The 16330-nt window shown below is 42.9% G+C and overlaps 1 protein-coding gene across 4 annotated transcripts in view; it reads right to left on the bottom strand.

Annotated features, from left to right (window-relative positions):
• Positions 1-16330, bottom strand: part of NGF (nerve growth factor) — a 57380-nt gene that overhangs the window by 20422 nt on the left and 20628 nt on the right. Inside the window, exon 2 of one of the 4 annotated variants that reach the window (XM_081865052.1) lies at positions 8195-8282. The exons of 2 other annotated variants lie outside the window; for them this stretch is intronic. The gene's annotated coding sequence lies outside the window, so the exon portion shown is untranslated. Of the gene's footprint in view, positions 1-5052; positions 5075-8194; positions 8283-16330 lie in introns of those variants that run through there. One more of the 4 variants, XM_081865053.1, reaches the window with a different exon arrangement.

Raw genomic sequence — 16330 nt, 5'->3', positions numbered from 1 at the left:
GGAGGTCACTTAAGGTCAAACTGTGTAAGCAAAAGCTGCAGCATTATACTACAGCATCCCAAAGGAGCGATAGGTCATCTAGAGAAAACATGGGAAGAGTGATCAAATCAGATCCAGGGATGAAGGAGCTTCAGGCTGCTCTACAAGGTCTTATTCAGACAAGCATGCATGTTCTTAGACATGTTGCTGAACTCCAGCTTCCACCAGCCCCAGCTAGCATGGCCAAGAGAGAGGTATAATGGGAGTTGTAGCCACAGGTTCCCCACCTGTGCATTAAATCATTCTGTTTCTGTATTCACCCATATCTGTGCAGGGCTAAAAAGAATACTTCTAACTATATCCCATTTTTAAACTGCCTGGATAACTTGCAGCTGTGGTGAAGAACGTCAAATCTGATAACACGCCTTGTCCTCATTTATTTCTTAAATTTACATCCTGCCTTTGCATGAGAATGTGCCCACAATAAAATAAATACTAATGGACAACTCCAAAATTATGAAATATATCACAATATATTATGGAGCATTTTAAACAGGAGTTTGCTTCCATGTGGAAACTGGCAATACTAGTTAGCAAGGCCTTGAGCAGCTGGATACCCTGGAATATGTACTGAGGTCAAGGAGTCACTGAACTATTATCGCACATGGACAAAAGCCACTCAGTTCAAAAAGGTGAGGGCAAATCCCATGAATCATCAGGGTGGAGCTGAGGTTGTGGTAACATGTGTATTGTTTCTAACTAGGCTCCTTCTATGACCATATAAAAAAAATTAATTATACAATTATAAAACTTGCAGGGAATGAGTTACCCACAAGGGATACCCACATGACCTGAAGGTGCTGCTGTGCAATGCCAGGTCAATGATTCATAAGACCACTGCCATCCATGACTTGATCATGGATGGAGGACTTGACCTGGCATGTGTAACAGAGACTTGGTTGGATGAAGCAGATGGGCCTGTCCTTGCCGCTGCTTGTCCACCAGGTTTCTCTTACGCACAGCAACCCAGGTCATGTGGGCGGGGAGGGGGGGTTGCAGTGATTTTTAGGAAGTCATTAGTTTGCACCAGGCATCCTATTGGGAAGAGCCAGATTTCTGAGTGCATGTTCTGGAAGTTGGGCAATAGGGGCAGTACAGGATTCCTTTTGGTGTACCGACCTCCCCACTGCACCAAGGATTCCCTGCCCGAGCTGCTTCAGGTCGTGGCGGATGTTCTCCTGGAGACACCTAGCTTGGTCGTCCTAGGGGATTTTAACATCCATGCTGACACGACCATACAAGGGGCCGCTCGGGACTTCGTGGAAAGCATGGCCTCCATGGGGCTGTCCCTGAATAAGTCTGGCCCAACCCATAGCCGCGGACATGCCTTGGACCTGGTGTTTACCTCTATGGATGTTGGTGATCTGACACTAAGTAAAAGCGAAACGAAAGGAGTGCCATGGTCAGATCACTTCCTGGTGCAACTGGACTTCTCTGCGACCCATCCCCTCTGCAGGGAGGTGGGACCAATTTGGATGGTCCACCCCCGCCACTTAATGGATCCAAATGTTTTCCAGAGAGTGGTAGGGGATGCTTTATCCCATGTTGATGGCCTTTCAGCTGATTCCCTGGTGGCCCGCTGGAATGTGGAGTTAACCAGGGCTATTGACTGTTTGGCTCCTAAGCGCCCTCTCCGATTGCATGGAGCCCGGACAGCCCCGTGGTTTTCCACGGATCTGAGGGCAATGAAACAATCGTTGAGACGGCTATAGCGCCGGTGGCGGATAACTCATTCCGAATCTGACCGGACACAGGTTAGAGCTCAACGTCGAGCCTACCAAGTGGCGATAGCTATGGCGAAGAAGAATTTCTTCACCGCCTCTATTGCATCTGCCGAAAACAGCAGCAGGAGACTTTTTCAGGTGGTTCACAATTTAGCAGAACCACCTGCAACATCGGGGCCCAGTACGGGCCACATGTTCTCCTGTAATGATTTTGCAAAGTTTTTTGCAGGTAAAATTGCTCAGATTTGGGAAGAAGTAGGCTCCACCATGGGAGCAGGGCCGGGGCAGGAGAGTGCTAGAGTTTTGTCTAGTCGAGTGGGATCAATTCCAATCTATTACCTCCGAGGATGTGGACAGGCTGCTTGGACGAGTGAAACCAACCACCTGTCTCCTGGATCCTTGCCCATCCTGGCTTATAAAAGCTAGCCGGGAAGGACTGGGCAATGGGCTTCGTGGGGTGGTGAATGCTTCCCTCTGTGAGGGAGCCTTCCCAGACCCGCTGAAAGAGGCGGTTATTAAACTGCTTCTTAAAAAACCTTCTTTAGATGCGGCCACAATGGCCAATTATCGCCCAGTTTCAAATCTTCCATTCTTGGGCAAGGTGATTGAGCGAGCAGTTGCTGAACAACTCCAGGCACGCCTGGAAGAAGCGGACCATTTGGTACTTCCAGTCGGGATTCAGGCCTCATCATGGGACTGAAACTGCCTTGGTCACACTGGTTGATGATCTCCGGCGGGCTAGGGACAAAGGTGAGAGCTGTTTCCTAGTTCTGCTGGATCTCTCAGCGGCGTTTGATACCATCGACCATAACATCCTTCTGGACTGTCTTGAGGGGCTGGGAGCTGGGGGCACTGTCATACAGTGGTTCCGCTCCTTCCTCCTGGGCCGTGTTCAGAAAGTGGTGGTGGGGGATGTGTGTTCAGACCCCTGGGCTCTCGCTTATGGGGTGCCTCAGGGTTCTGTCCTCTCCCCCATGCTTTTCAACATTTACATGCAGCCGCTGGGAGAGATCATCAGGAGGTTTGGGCTGGGTGTTCATCAGTATGCGGATGATACCCAGCTCTACCTCTCTTTTAAATCAGAACCAGTGAAGGCAGTGAAGGTCCTGTGTGAGTGTCTGGAGGCGGTTGGAGGATGGATGGCGGCTAACAGATTGAGGTTGAATCCTGACAAGACAGAAGTACTGTTTTTGGGGGACAGGAGGCGGGCAGGTGTGGAGGATTCCCTGGTCCTGAATGGGGTAACTGTGCCCCTGAAGGACCAGGTGCACAGCCTGGGAGTCATTTTGGACTCACAGCTGTCCATGGAGGCACAGGTCAAATCTGTGTCCAGGGCAGCTGTTTACCAGCTCCATCTGGTACGTAGGCTGAGACCCTATCTGCCTGCGGACTGTCTCACCAGAGTGGTGCATGCTCTGGTTATCTCCCGCTTGGACTACTGCAATGCACTCTACGTGGGGCTACCTTTGAAGGTGACTCGGAAACTACAACTAATCCAGAATGCAGCAGCTAGACTGGTGACCTGGGGGCGGCCGCCGAGACAATATAACACTGGTCTTGAAAGACCTACATTGGCTCCCAGTACGTTTCCGAGCACAATTCAAAGTGCTGGCGCTGACCTTTAAAGCCCTAAACGGCCTCTGTCCAGTATACCTGAAGGAGCGTCTCCACCCCCATCATTCTGCCCGGACGCTGAGGTCCAGCGCTGAGGGCCTTCTGGCGGTTCCCTCATTGCGAGAAGCAAAGCTACAGGGAACCAGGCAGAGGGCCTTCTCGGTAGTGGCGCCTGCCCTGTGGAACACCCTTCCAGCAGATGTCAAAGCGATAAACAACTACCTGACATTCAGAAGACATCTTAAGGCAGCCCTGTTCAGGGAAGTTTTTAACGTGTGATATTTTACTGTATTTTTGGTTTCTATGGAAGCCGCCCAGAGTGGCTGGGGAGGCCCAGCCAGATGGGCGGGGTATAAATAATAAATAATTAATAATAATAATAATAATAATAATAATAATAATAATAATAATAAATTAAAATATTTAATCACATGGTTATAAAAGCCTGCAGGCTACAGACAGGAACTGCCTATAATTGAAATTGTCTGAAGAGGTCTATTTTTTCCTTTTAAAGTATTCTCTTGCACACAAACCACCCCTTTCCACATAGAAGGCTTTTCCTTCCTTGTTGCCAGCTTTCTCTTACAAGAAAACTGGAGGCAATGAGTTGAGTAGCTGTAGGCTCAGGCATGGCAAGTTTTATAATGCCCACTTTCTTTCTCTTAAACAACGTGACTACTAAGCACCCTTTTTACCTTCTGGCCAATTATGAAGTCACAACCACCTCCTATTCTGCAACCCCTTTTGCACCCCAACTTTCATCCTCAACCCCGTGTTCCTGGGGCATGCACATGCATGCGTGCGTGCATGCGCGCTCACACACACACACACACACACACACTCTTTGCAATATTTTTGAGGGTGGAAAGTTCATTGGAAAAATATTACTGCTTTGACACTAATTTTCATTTCAAAGACTCACATTAGTTAAGAGGTATGTACAAACTCACTCAACCCAGCATGCACCATATAGTGACAATGAATCATGGTGATCAAGAAGAAAACTCCAAAACCTAACTCCAAAAATTCATGACAAACAGTATGTCTCCTTCATAGTAGGGGCATTCCCTCTTTTGTTTGGTTACTTCAAGGAGATTCTTTCCTGTTTTTAAATGAGAGAGGTCTGTTACCCATATGAGGGGGTTGCTTTTTCTACTAAATGAATTCTTTCTTTGTTGCCTCATGTTACAACTCTGAAATACACTTGCTGTGTTGGAAAAAAGGTAACAGGGAAAATCTAATGAAAGCTTGAATTACATGTTACTTTACATTTTACTCACTGTGTACATCAAACAGATGAAGAGATCCAAATCTCAGTAGCATTTACTCTGTGCAATGAATACTTTGGGTTAGGCCTTTGTCACAAATTTTAAAATGGTGCACCAGTTTTAAGAGTGTGCAATCAAGGGTAGCTACTTTATTGTAAATTATAATTGCTGAAGGATTAATTAAGCAGGTCCTGACTTCACCCTGTTGTATAACCTGCAGCCACATATTTTAGTCAATACATTCCTCCAAATATAAGATGATAAATAATGACCTCAAACAACCCTCTTTATTTGTCTATATGTTCAACTTTTAATTGCGTACGGTATTTAATTGCATACGGTATTTTCTTTTAGAATACTTAATACTTAAGAATACTTAAGCCATATGCAGGTGCTAATCTACTCACAGGAAGCAAACAAAAGAGAATGCTGGAGAGAACTTGAAGTGGTGTATATCCAAAAATGGAAGTGAGATGCTGTAGTAGTAGTAGTAGTAGTAGAAGAAGAAGATATTCACAAGTCCAAAACATTTCATTCACTTTCTAAGCTTGGCACAGAAGTTTAGAACTAGTTGTGTTCAGTCTAGGAATCACAGAATCATATAACTGTAGAGCTGGAAGGGACCCCAAGGGTCATCTACTCCAACCCCATAAAATGCAGGAATCTCAACTAAAAGTACATGTTGTTTCTGGCATCTGTCTATCTCAAGTACACTGGAGTACACCTCCAGGGGTGAAGTCACATTGCTGCATTAGGAGCACTGAAGTGACCTCCCTGAGGTGCAAGCCTGAGCAATGTGTATGGAGACCCACCCCCTCTCAGCCACCCTGATGTGGTTCATATGAAAGCAGAGCAATACATTTGGCACCAGCTTAGCTGCAGAAACTGCCTGAAAGAGGCATACATGGCACCATCCAACTGTCTTAGGGATTCCACTCTGGATTTGTGTAGGGTGACCCTTTAGCCTTTTCTTCTCCTGAAAGAAAAGGTTTAGATCCTGAGGTTTAGGATCAGAGATTTCCTTCTCCTAGGTGGGCTACTTCCCAGATCAATGAGTCCCATCTGCCCCTCATTTTCTTCCACAGCATGTGCAAAAACTGCCATCTTGACTTTGGATCCACTATTGGTCTCATCTGCTCAATCTGTCACAGCCTATCTTCACATGCAGGGGAAGTCCCTAACTCAGTGAGTGTTTGAGACCCATCAGCACACAGTGCATTCATTGTGGGGCTTGGCTGGTTTCCACTTCTGAAATGTTCCATAAGACAAAGAAAAGTCAAATGCTGGATTTCTACCTATACATATACAACCCAATCTAAACCTGCAGCAATTTTAAAATGGAAAACAAAGTGAAAACAAACAAAACATGTTATGAGTGGATTACCTCCATCACCTAAGGTCCCCACTCTAGACCATTTCCTGCATCCTCCTAGTTACTTTGGAGGACCTTTATCTTACGCATACCATGCTTATTACTTTCTCTGTGAAACAGCCAAGCACAAATGTGTACCCTTCTCTGCTGCAAAAAGATGGCATTATGTAAGTGCTAACTACTCTATTGTGAGGTCATGACATAGCCCACGAGAACCTCTTTGTTTCTCCAGCACAGTTAGTTCATTCACAAAGGCTTCCAGCTGTGTTAGCTAAAGTCTAATCAGAAACCAAGAGGGAGCCCAATCAAGCCAGAAATACCTTTCCTTCTACACTGGATTCAGTGTGAAGGTGACAAGCCCAGAACAGGCCATCCGCTGTTGCCTGGTTCATGACTCCCAAAGAGGGGTGAAGCAAGGAAGGAAGCTAAGGAGAGAAAGGCTTGAATATAATCCAAGTTTTGACAGGACCTTCTCAGTTCCTGGGAGAGAAAATAGAGAACAGGGGAGAGTGGGTGTTCTCATTTTTTGGAGGGAAGGCAGCTGTTATAGACCTCACAACACAGTCAGTTTTCTTGCCCGTGGAATACACTAATGAAAAGGGGATGAATGGATAGCAATTAAAAAGGAAGCTATGGGGTGGCTTTTTCTTAGTTTTTGGCCGACACCTTCCCTCACCATCTTGTACTAGAACAAAGGTATTCTTTTTATCTAATTATTATTACTACTATTATTTATTTATACCCTGCCCATCTGGCTGGGTTTCCCCAGCCACTCTGGGCGGCTTCCAACAAAATATTAAAATACAGTGGTCTGTTAAACATTAAAAGCTTCCCTAAACAGGGCTGCCTTCAGATGTCTTCTAAAAGGGTTTTCAGATTATTACAAAATAGTCCCTTATTCTCCTTCTCTCAATCATATACCCCATTTTAGCTACAGTATAGTTATAGATTTATATGGTGTAAACTGCCCTGTGGTCCTTGGATGAAGGGTGGTATATTAATAATAAGAATAAGAATAAGAATAATAGATTTATAGGTGCTAAAATGCATATTCTAGATTTGCATTAGTCAGTGTTAATCACATGGAAGTGGCATATGTTAACCTAGAACACCTTCCTAAATGGTGTATCAGCTACCCCGTTTAATCCTAGGCCATCAACACATGTAAAAACTAATTTCCTAATGATCCTTTAGGAAGCCTACCTCCTTCAACTGAGAGTTAGTTCAAAAGACAATACCAGAGTTTTAGAAAAGGTAGGTTGATGGTAATAAGCAGTATGCTGGAGAGAGAGATGTTGATATCTTATGAGAGGGACAGAAACTTCTTGGAATATTGATGCACTGACCTTATTCCATAAGTAGGCTCAGGTTATAGAGATGTGTAAATAAACGATATAGTGTAAATAAATCACTATAGTATCCATTGTGCCTCATTTCTGAAGGAAACACAAACCCTAGTTAAGTACCAAGACCCCTGGAATCTTGTGCACTGCTCAGCAGAGGTTTTTATCTCTGATATTCAGTTGTTTAGCATGCTGTACTAATCAGAGGGAGGGAAAGTAGCTATGGGTTGTAGTCTTAGGCCTGAGAAGGGGCAAATAAAACTGAACACTTCCCACAAGACAGGGATCTTTTTAGTTCTGGCTTTATCTGGCCTATGTTCAGGCCTTTCAAAATGGAAAGGGATTTGACAGAATATAGTTTGCAAATGAACTTGCAAAGAATCGTTTGAGAGGAGAGGTCACATTAAGGTTGCTGCTAATATGTAGTGTTATTTATGTGTTACAAATACTAACACAGGATGTATCTACCTAAATAGTCTTTTAACACAGAACTGAAAAAGCAGTCACATTCTCCAGAACCTAAACAAATATTTTCCAGTTAGTAAGTGCTAGTCTGTCCTGAAATCAAATTGTGTAACTAGTGTTTTCCTCTCTGCCCTTCATGACCTGCAGAAACTTCCACCGATGATGGAGCTAATTTGTTTTCAGTTGCTTCAGATGGTGGGACATGAACCAATGGATTCAAATGACAAGCAAAAGTATTTAGAGTAAATATTAGGAAAAACTTCCTGGTGGCACAAGCTGATTGACAGTGGAACAGGCTGCCTCAGAAGGTGGTAGACTCTCCTTTGTTATAGTTGGTTTTTTTTAAGCAGAGCCTGGATGACCACCTACCAGCAATGCTGTAGTAGTGAGTGTCTTGCATCAGTGGGGGGATTGGATTACATGATCTTTGAGGTCTCTTCCATCTTTGATTATGGTTCTATGAAAGAGAATAGAAAAAAACAACAATCTGACTAAAGATGCATCTGCACAATAGTTTTGAAGGTTATCCAATGTGCATCAGATACCATGGTCCACAATCACAGAAGACTTCAGCTTGTTCTTGTCTGTACATATAGGAGATTTGGGTGGATCATAGGATAAGGTCAAGAAGTTTGCAAGGCAGCATTCATGCTTATGGAATGAGAAAGAAGCTACCTGCCTCTTCCCAATCTCAGCTTTGTCCTCTTTCCAAATCACTTTGCAGTGAAATTACTTTGCAGACATGTCCCGAGATACTATTATGTCACACAGCTGCACTGCAACAAGAGGCTCTGAACACAACCAAGCTCCACCTCATAGAACACACTCTTCTTTGAATTCAGAGTGCAGGCTGGCCAGATAGTAGCTGATGTTACCATTTACTTTGTTTGGAAAGAAGGACTTATATACTTCCAAACTGAACTAGGCTCTGGCCAGAAATCCGAGCCTGAGATATGCTCATACTAATCTACAGGGAAGCCTGGAACTCTTCCTACTGAGGGTTAAGGTCCACATGATGGGCAGGAAATACTGCAGGATTTGACATCATTAATAGCATTGCTCAAATGCAGAGCTTTAATATTACAGAGTACTACTTGTAATTCATTGTGTGCCCAGAGTTAATGATATCACATCCCTCAATGTGATATCATTAACTCTGGGGGAAACTACCTATTTACTTATATTGAAACAACAGTGTTGTCAATGGCAATAGTCCTAATATCCAGCTAGCATAAAAAAGAACTCCTATGAATAGTGGAAATTTCTAAGTAACAAAATGCAATGTTTTAAAAATTCAACAACTTTTGTTATGATATACTCTCCAAATCAGAAAAAATATTAGCTTTCTCAAATGCAATCAAGGCAAATCAAAACATGACAGACTATGGTTTGTTCTCAACGTACTGCTTTCAATCTATACCATCTATAAGGATGGGAGTGGTTATTTGATATGTGTTTGAAAACCCTCTCTTTGATGCCCCAAGTGAATGAAGTAGGAAGTGGTATTGTGATCTTGGTAAAAGGCCACCCACAACATCATTAGACATGAGTGTCTCTGTTTTCAAATGGGCACACTGTAGGGTAATACAGAATGAATCTGCAATGAGCTTTTATTTTCTAAATGAAACCAGTTTCTCAATAAGCACATTTCAATGGAAACATATGCAATAGATCTAGATTGTTTGTGGACTACAAAGAAAAAAAAAGTATTCAGTTTCCATCAATTCTGGAACAAAATGTTGTGTGTACATAGCCACCGTCTGTGCAATTATCTCTGAATCAACAGAAAGTCTAAGCAACAGTTCTTCCATCTTCTCTGGATTCAGATTCAGCTAGCCCATCACTGTGTTCCAGCTCTGCTTTAGGACCTAACCTGCCCACTCCCTCTGATCAAATGGAGAAGAGAAATAGAGACATGTATCATCAACCTCCCAAAGCTCTAACTTCATGCAGCAATTTCATGTACATGTTGAATAGCACAGGGGAGAAGATGGATCACTGTGTGGGTCCACATGCCAATGTTTATGGGAAACAGCATCCCTTTCTGAGACCAACCAGACAAAAAGGACCAGAGCCACTGAAACACAGGACTTCACAGTCCAATGCAGACAAGATAGCTCAGAAGGATGCCATGGTGAATGGTAACAAAAGCCACCCACATATTCCAGACAATCAAGAATAACTATATCTCCAATCCGTATCTGTCCATCATTTCCTGTGTCCATCTTATGCCCCTGAGAACATAAATAACTACAAAAGTCACAGACCGAAATTGAAATAAGCTAAGGAAAGTTTTTCAGTTCTATGTCAAGAGACCACTTAGGGTTACTGTGACAAACCTATGACCACAGGTAGAAACAATATGATATAGCTCTGCTTTCTGATTTCTCAAAACATGCTGGTATGCTTCTTGGAAACCCATAGGTGATATCCAATTTCATGTGAGCAGACTTCCCCATTCATTCCTCCATGGAATCCTCGTGCCCTCCAATCTACTCCAGAGGGTCCGCCAACTTTCTGGCAAATATCTGGGAGATGCATAAATAAAAGTCCACTTTATTTGTGGATACAGTTGTGTACTATCCCTTGTTGTCTTTGATCATGGTAGCCAGGTTTACATATTACACAATTTACTTACTCTATTTTAAGGCAGATACATGCTCACATTCCTATCAATAATATCATAGTAAGGACAAGTTGCTATTTGGCGTAACCAGGAATGAAATAAATAAAAGCAATAGACTCCAAATTATATTACTCCAAAGTTTTATAGCTAACACTTTCTGCTGAGCAGAGGGAACTCCCACTTTTGCTCAATGCAAAGTGACTCTAAGATATCACATCAAATGTGCTGCCAGCAGAGCAAAAGTGATATGTATGATTCACTTACTTTGCTCCAGGCATTTAGGCTGAAGGAAGCTGATGCATAATTAAATAATCTTTTTTTTTTTTTTTTGCTTCCCTCTGTATAGTAACAGCTTTACTTTTACATGGTTTCGTGCTTTGATGTAAAGTATGCAGTTTATCTAGACAGACCACAATTAAACATGTAGGAAATACCTCACATGCTGATATGATGCCATATGTAATGCAAGAAAGAGTATCATAACTACACAAATAGAACCCTGTAACAAATCAATGCAGTACTGAGAACTCCTTTTCAGGATTCTAGTCAGTCACACACTTACATATGGGATACTCCTATCCCTGTCCTCCACTTCTGTTTCCCAACTGATAGTCAACATTCTGTGGCTATTGTTCAAGGTCAGTCCACTCTGAGTTATATTCTGATGGAATTACACACTTGGTGGATCAGGGAAATGCTGTGGATTTCAGTAAGCCTTTTGATTTCAGTAAGCCTCTTGATTTCAGTAAGCCTCTTGACAAAGTCCCCCAGCATATTATTGCGAGGAAGTTAGTAAAATGTGGGTTGAACAAGGTAACTCTTAGGTGGCTTTGTAGCTGGTTGACTGACCAAACCCAAAAAGTACTCATTAATGGTTCCTCATCAGCCTGGGAAAAAGAACATGGTGATATATTACTGTGCCAAAATACTGGTGGAAGAGACTTGGTACAACCATTCCCTCTGATTAGAAGCTGTCAATCACAAAAGAGTTATCCAACTCCCATCCCTCCAGCCTGGCATAAAAGTCACCCCTACTTTCACAGGATGAAAGTGTGTCTGCAAAAAGTTAAGCCTAACTTCACAGTTTTTTAAAGGTCCCTAAAGTCAAATGGTCCTGAACTACTGTGTAGAGCTCTGCTTCAGTTGGGGCACTTCAGAGAGACCCTGCTTTGGCCAAGCCTCAAATCTGTCTAAAATGTCCCACTTCAATTTGGGATTCAGGGCTTGTCTGGGTCTGATGCACACTCCTACTAGAAACTAACTTTCAGCTAGTATTGCTGGTAAGTGGCCAGGTTCATTTATTAACTTGGCGTCCACATTCTAGGACAGTTGCAGTTTTCAATGACTTTTCAAAATATAGTGTGCTGTAGTACTCATGTTTCTATAGTAGTTTTAATTTTTTTTAAAAAAGCATTTAAGTGTCATTCTGATAATCAGTGATGTCAAGCTTGTCTGCCAATGCTTGTGATGAGCAAATGTGTTTCACAACTCAACAAACTGTTTGTAGATCCCTTGCTGGCAATCTGCAGACAGATGGATGGCAATATACCTGCTGATTCATCAATTAACTGGGCACAGCAAAAACTTTTCTATTCACAATGATCCAGGAGGGCTCTTCTGTTCTTACTCTGTATGAGCTGAAGTATCTTATATTGTAAAGAAAACCCAAATCTATCATCAGAGATTGGTGATGGAGGAATTTAGCAAGTTCTTGCCATTTCTGAGAGGTGCTGAGTTTCATACTGAATCAGGAGCTAAATATAAATAACCGACATGGCAGAGAACAAAGGACAGGTAGGGAGAGGGTATGTACCATTTTGGGTTGCACTTGAAAGTCTTATACAAATATGAGTACGATTAACTCATATTTGATGAAACCGAGCATCGTGGGGCTTCTGAGTAAGTCTGCATGTGACTAAGACTGCAATCCTATACATACTTACCTAGGAGTAAGGCCCACTAAACACAATGGAACTTACTTCTGAGTAAACATGTGCAGGATTGTGCTGCATGTCCCATTCGAAACAATAGGAAAATTTAGTTGGGAAAAACTTAGTTTAAATGTTCTCATTGGATTTTAGAAGTGACTCGTTTTAGTTGGATCAGAACCTCAAAGGGGTTGTGGAGGGAACCATGGTGGTATTTTTCTTATTAAAGGAGCTGTGATGGTTAAACAAAACAAGTTAAGTTGCTTATTTTCTGACTAAGAGCATGAGCTGGAAACTGATCCTGCTTCCTGTGCCAGGCAAATAGTAATATGCAAATATTTAATTATGATGATAATCTTATTGTCCTGGGGTAAATTGTGGGGGAGGATGGGAATAACTAGAAATTTGATGCAAGAGATATTTGAGTGGATTTGATAACGAAAACAAAGCATCTACAGGTATTCGCCTGCACAGCAAGTGAAAATCTACCTTTTCTAGAAGTATGGGCCAGATTTCAAACATTTTATTGTCAAACATAAATACAGCATTAATCTCATTCCTCTTTGAGTGGTTTTCCTTTTTAACCATTCATAATATCCCTTTTGGGGGATATTATGAAATGCCCTTTTGGGGTTCTTCACAATTGCCACCCTGTTGCTGATACACCTTTTCTGGGGAAAGGTATCATAGAGGGTGGTCAGGGCATAGCTGCAGGCACTCTTGGATGAGACTGATTTTCTAGATTCATTTCAATCTGAATTCAGGCCTGTACATATATACAGGGAGAGAGATGGGTGTGTGTGTGACCCTGTTGATCTCTCAGTGACCTTTGATGCCATTGACCACAGTATTCTACTGGATTGGCTCTGTGAGATGGGAGTGCAGAATACTGTGTTACACTGGCTCTGCTGCTCCTACCTACAGGACTGATTCCAGGGCATGGGCAATTGCTCTTTGGGCTGCTGGGAGTTGTTTTGTAGGGTGCCACAGGACACTACTTTGTCCCCTATGCTACATCTATAAGAGGCCACTGGGGTTGGTCATGAGGAGTTATTTGGAGCACAGTTTCATTAGTACACGGATGACACATAGATCTTTGTCTGTAGCATCTGAATCAGGAGGTGCCATGCAAGTCACAAATTAATCCCTAGTCTCAGTAATAATTGTCTGGATGAGAGCCAATAAACTGAAATTAAATCCAAGTAAGACAAAAGGCCATGTGGGCAAGTAGTTTCCAGGTCTGGGAAATTGGTCAGTTGCTTGCTCTGAATGGGATTGCACTCCCCCCTGAAAGAATAGGTGTGTAACTTGGGGGGACTCCTAGATCCAGCATTGTCACTGAAGGCTCAAGTGTCTTTAGTCACTAGGACACTAGCTGGTATGCTAGCTACAACTGTTCCTGGACAGGGATAGCTAGGCAACAGTGATCCATGTAGTGGTAACCTCTAGACTGGATTACTTTAATGCACTTTACATCAGGCTGCCCTTAAGAAAATAAGAGCTTCTTGGGTCAGGCCAATGGCCCATCTAGTCCAGTATCTTCTTCTCACAGTGGCCAATGGGAAGCCTGCAAGCAGGACTAGAGTACAATAGCATGTTCTCCTCCTGCGGTCTCCAGCCAGTGGCATTCAGAAGCACACTACCTATGACTGTGAAGGCAGCATAGTCCTCATGGCTAGAAATCATCCAAGTTGGTGGCTCTCACTGTCTCCCGTGGGAGCAAATTCCACAGTTTAACAATGCACTGTGTGAAGAAATACCATCTTTTGTCTGCACTTGCATTTGATTGGGAAGCTGCAGATAGTACAAAATACTGCTGCATGGTTGCTCTCTGGGGCATCTTATCAGGAACATGTGACACTTCTGTTGATAGTGATGCACTGGCTGCCAATCTGCTACTAAGCTAGGTTCAAGGTTATACTACCGGTGCATAAAGCCCTATGCAATTCTGAACAACAGAATCTGAGAAACTGCCCCAGTCATTTACATTTGTGGAGGAGCATCTGTTGATGGTGACATACACCTTTCCAGTAAGGCATGATGTGACTTTAGCACTGTGGCACCTGCTCTCTGTAATTCCCTTTCTTCAAAAGTGAAGCAACCCCAATACTGGTTAGTGTTTTCAATATCTGTTGAAAACTTTTCTTTTCTCAGAAGCCTTCTCAAATCAGATAGTTTTTAATTCTTGTTGATTTATGTGTTTTAATACTATTTTATTATCTATGTTTTATATTCAGATATTTTCTGAATTCTGATAAATTCTGAAACAAACAAAAGCCAGCACTGATCCTGCCCTGCCCTGCTGTGATACTAAAGTGTTTGGCCCTAGTAGGATTAAGGAGATTTTTGCTCCACTTCAGGCAGCAAAATGTCTTCGGCCAGCACTACATGTAATCCTTGCACTGTTATAAAAAGGTAAAGGTAAAGGACCCCTGACAGTTAAGTCCAGTCGCGAACGACTCTGGGGTTGCAGCGCTCATCTCGCTTTACAAGCCGAGGGAGCCGGCGTTTGTCCGCAGAGAGTTTTTCCGGGTCGTGTGGCCAGCATGACTTAAGCTGCTTCTGGCACAACCAGAGCAGAGCACAGAATTGTCGTTTACCTTCCCACCAGAGCGGTACCTATTTATCTACTTGCACTTTTGGTGTTCTATCTAACTGCTAGGTTGGCAGGAGTTGGGACCGAGCAACGGGAGCTCACCCCGCCGCGGGGATTTGAGCCGCCGACCTTCTGATTGGCAAGCCCAAGAGGCTCAGTGGTTTAGAACTCAGCACCACCCGCATCCCATGGGTGTACTGTTATACCTTCCACTAAATATAGGGGAATGTGTAGGGGAAAGATCAGGACTCGGAACCTGCAGGCCATGTTTACAGTGAGGATGTGCACAAACATAGAATGTCAGCACAATGCGCAGTGATGTAGCTGCAGAGCAGCAATTAGGCAAAGCCTGATGGAAAATCCATATTCCAATCTACTGCAAGTCAGTATTAATTAGACAGCAAAACAGATGGTCATGGTTACAGTCTGGTATCATTATATTGCCATGGCTATTCACTGCAAAAGCTTCATAAACATTTTTCCTCTTGTCTGGTCATTTTATATGCACTTTAAGGAATATTTAATAAGGCATTAAAACAAACCTCCCTCACTAATCTGGAATAATTGGTTCAAGATATATAACTGAACAGACATGATCTTATGCCAATTCCTCCATTATATATGGACTTGTCAGAATTAAAAAAAAACACTAAAAGTGGTTCATGCTGTGTGAATACACACACAGGCACACACACGATTCCCAAATTAATTCTGCAAAAGCACAATATTAGCATTTAAAGGTTTCAGATTACACATTATTTGTACTGTATGTAGGGCACCTTTAAGGAGCTCAGGGCAGCATGTATTCCATTTCCCCCCTCAAAGACTTCGTGTGGTAAATTAGGCTGAAGGGTGTGTGAGGGAGAATGCAAAGAGAGTAAGTCAACCCGGGTACAAAATGGCACTTTGATTCCCTCTTGTTCCCTCATCCCTCTTCTGGGATGAGATAGACAAAGTATATGCCATATTCAATGCCATGTGGTCAGTTTAAGGGTTGATCAGGGAGTTGATTCCAGGTCTTTTCCGCCTGATGTCAGAACTTTGCTTTCCAACAGCTATCAGAATGGAGTTGCCCTCTGCCCCCAACCCCACCCCTATGTGACTAAGAGCTTTGATGGGGACAAGTCCCATTGGCACCATCAGGAACTTTTTTCTAAGGTCCTTAGTTACACTGGGGAGGGCAATTTCCATTCCAATTATGACATGTCTTGGGTGGAGTGGGAGAGTGAAAATTGTTTCTTTTTTAGACTCCTCAGTTCCTGCAATTAGTTCAGGAAAAACAAAATATGTTCCAAGGCATTGTATTATTGACACAAGACTTGCGATAGCACAAGATAAGATGCATTTTCCAACTG

This window comes from Podarcis erhardii (assembly GCF_964252035.2).
Source record: "Podarcis erhardii genome assembly, chromosome: 6".
Taxonomy (NCBI): domain Eukaryota; kingdom Metazoa; phylum Chordata; class Lepidosauria; order Squamata; family Lacertidae; genus Podarcis; species Podarcis erhardii.
The sequence above is the reverse complement of the archived record's forward strand: the minus strand, read 5'-3'. Positions and strand labels throughout refer to the sequence as shown.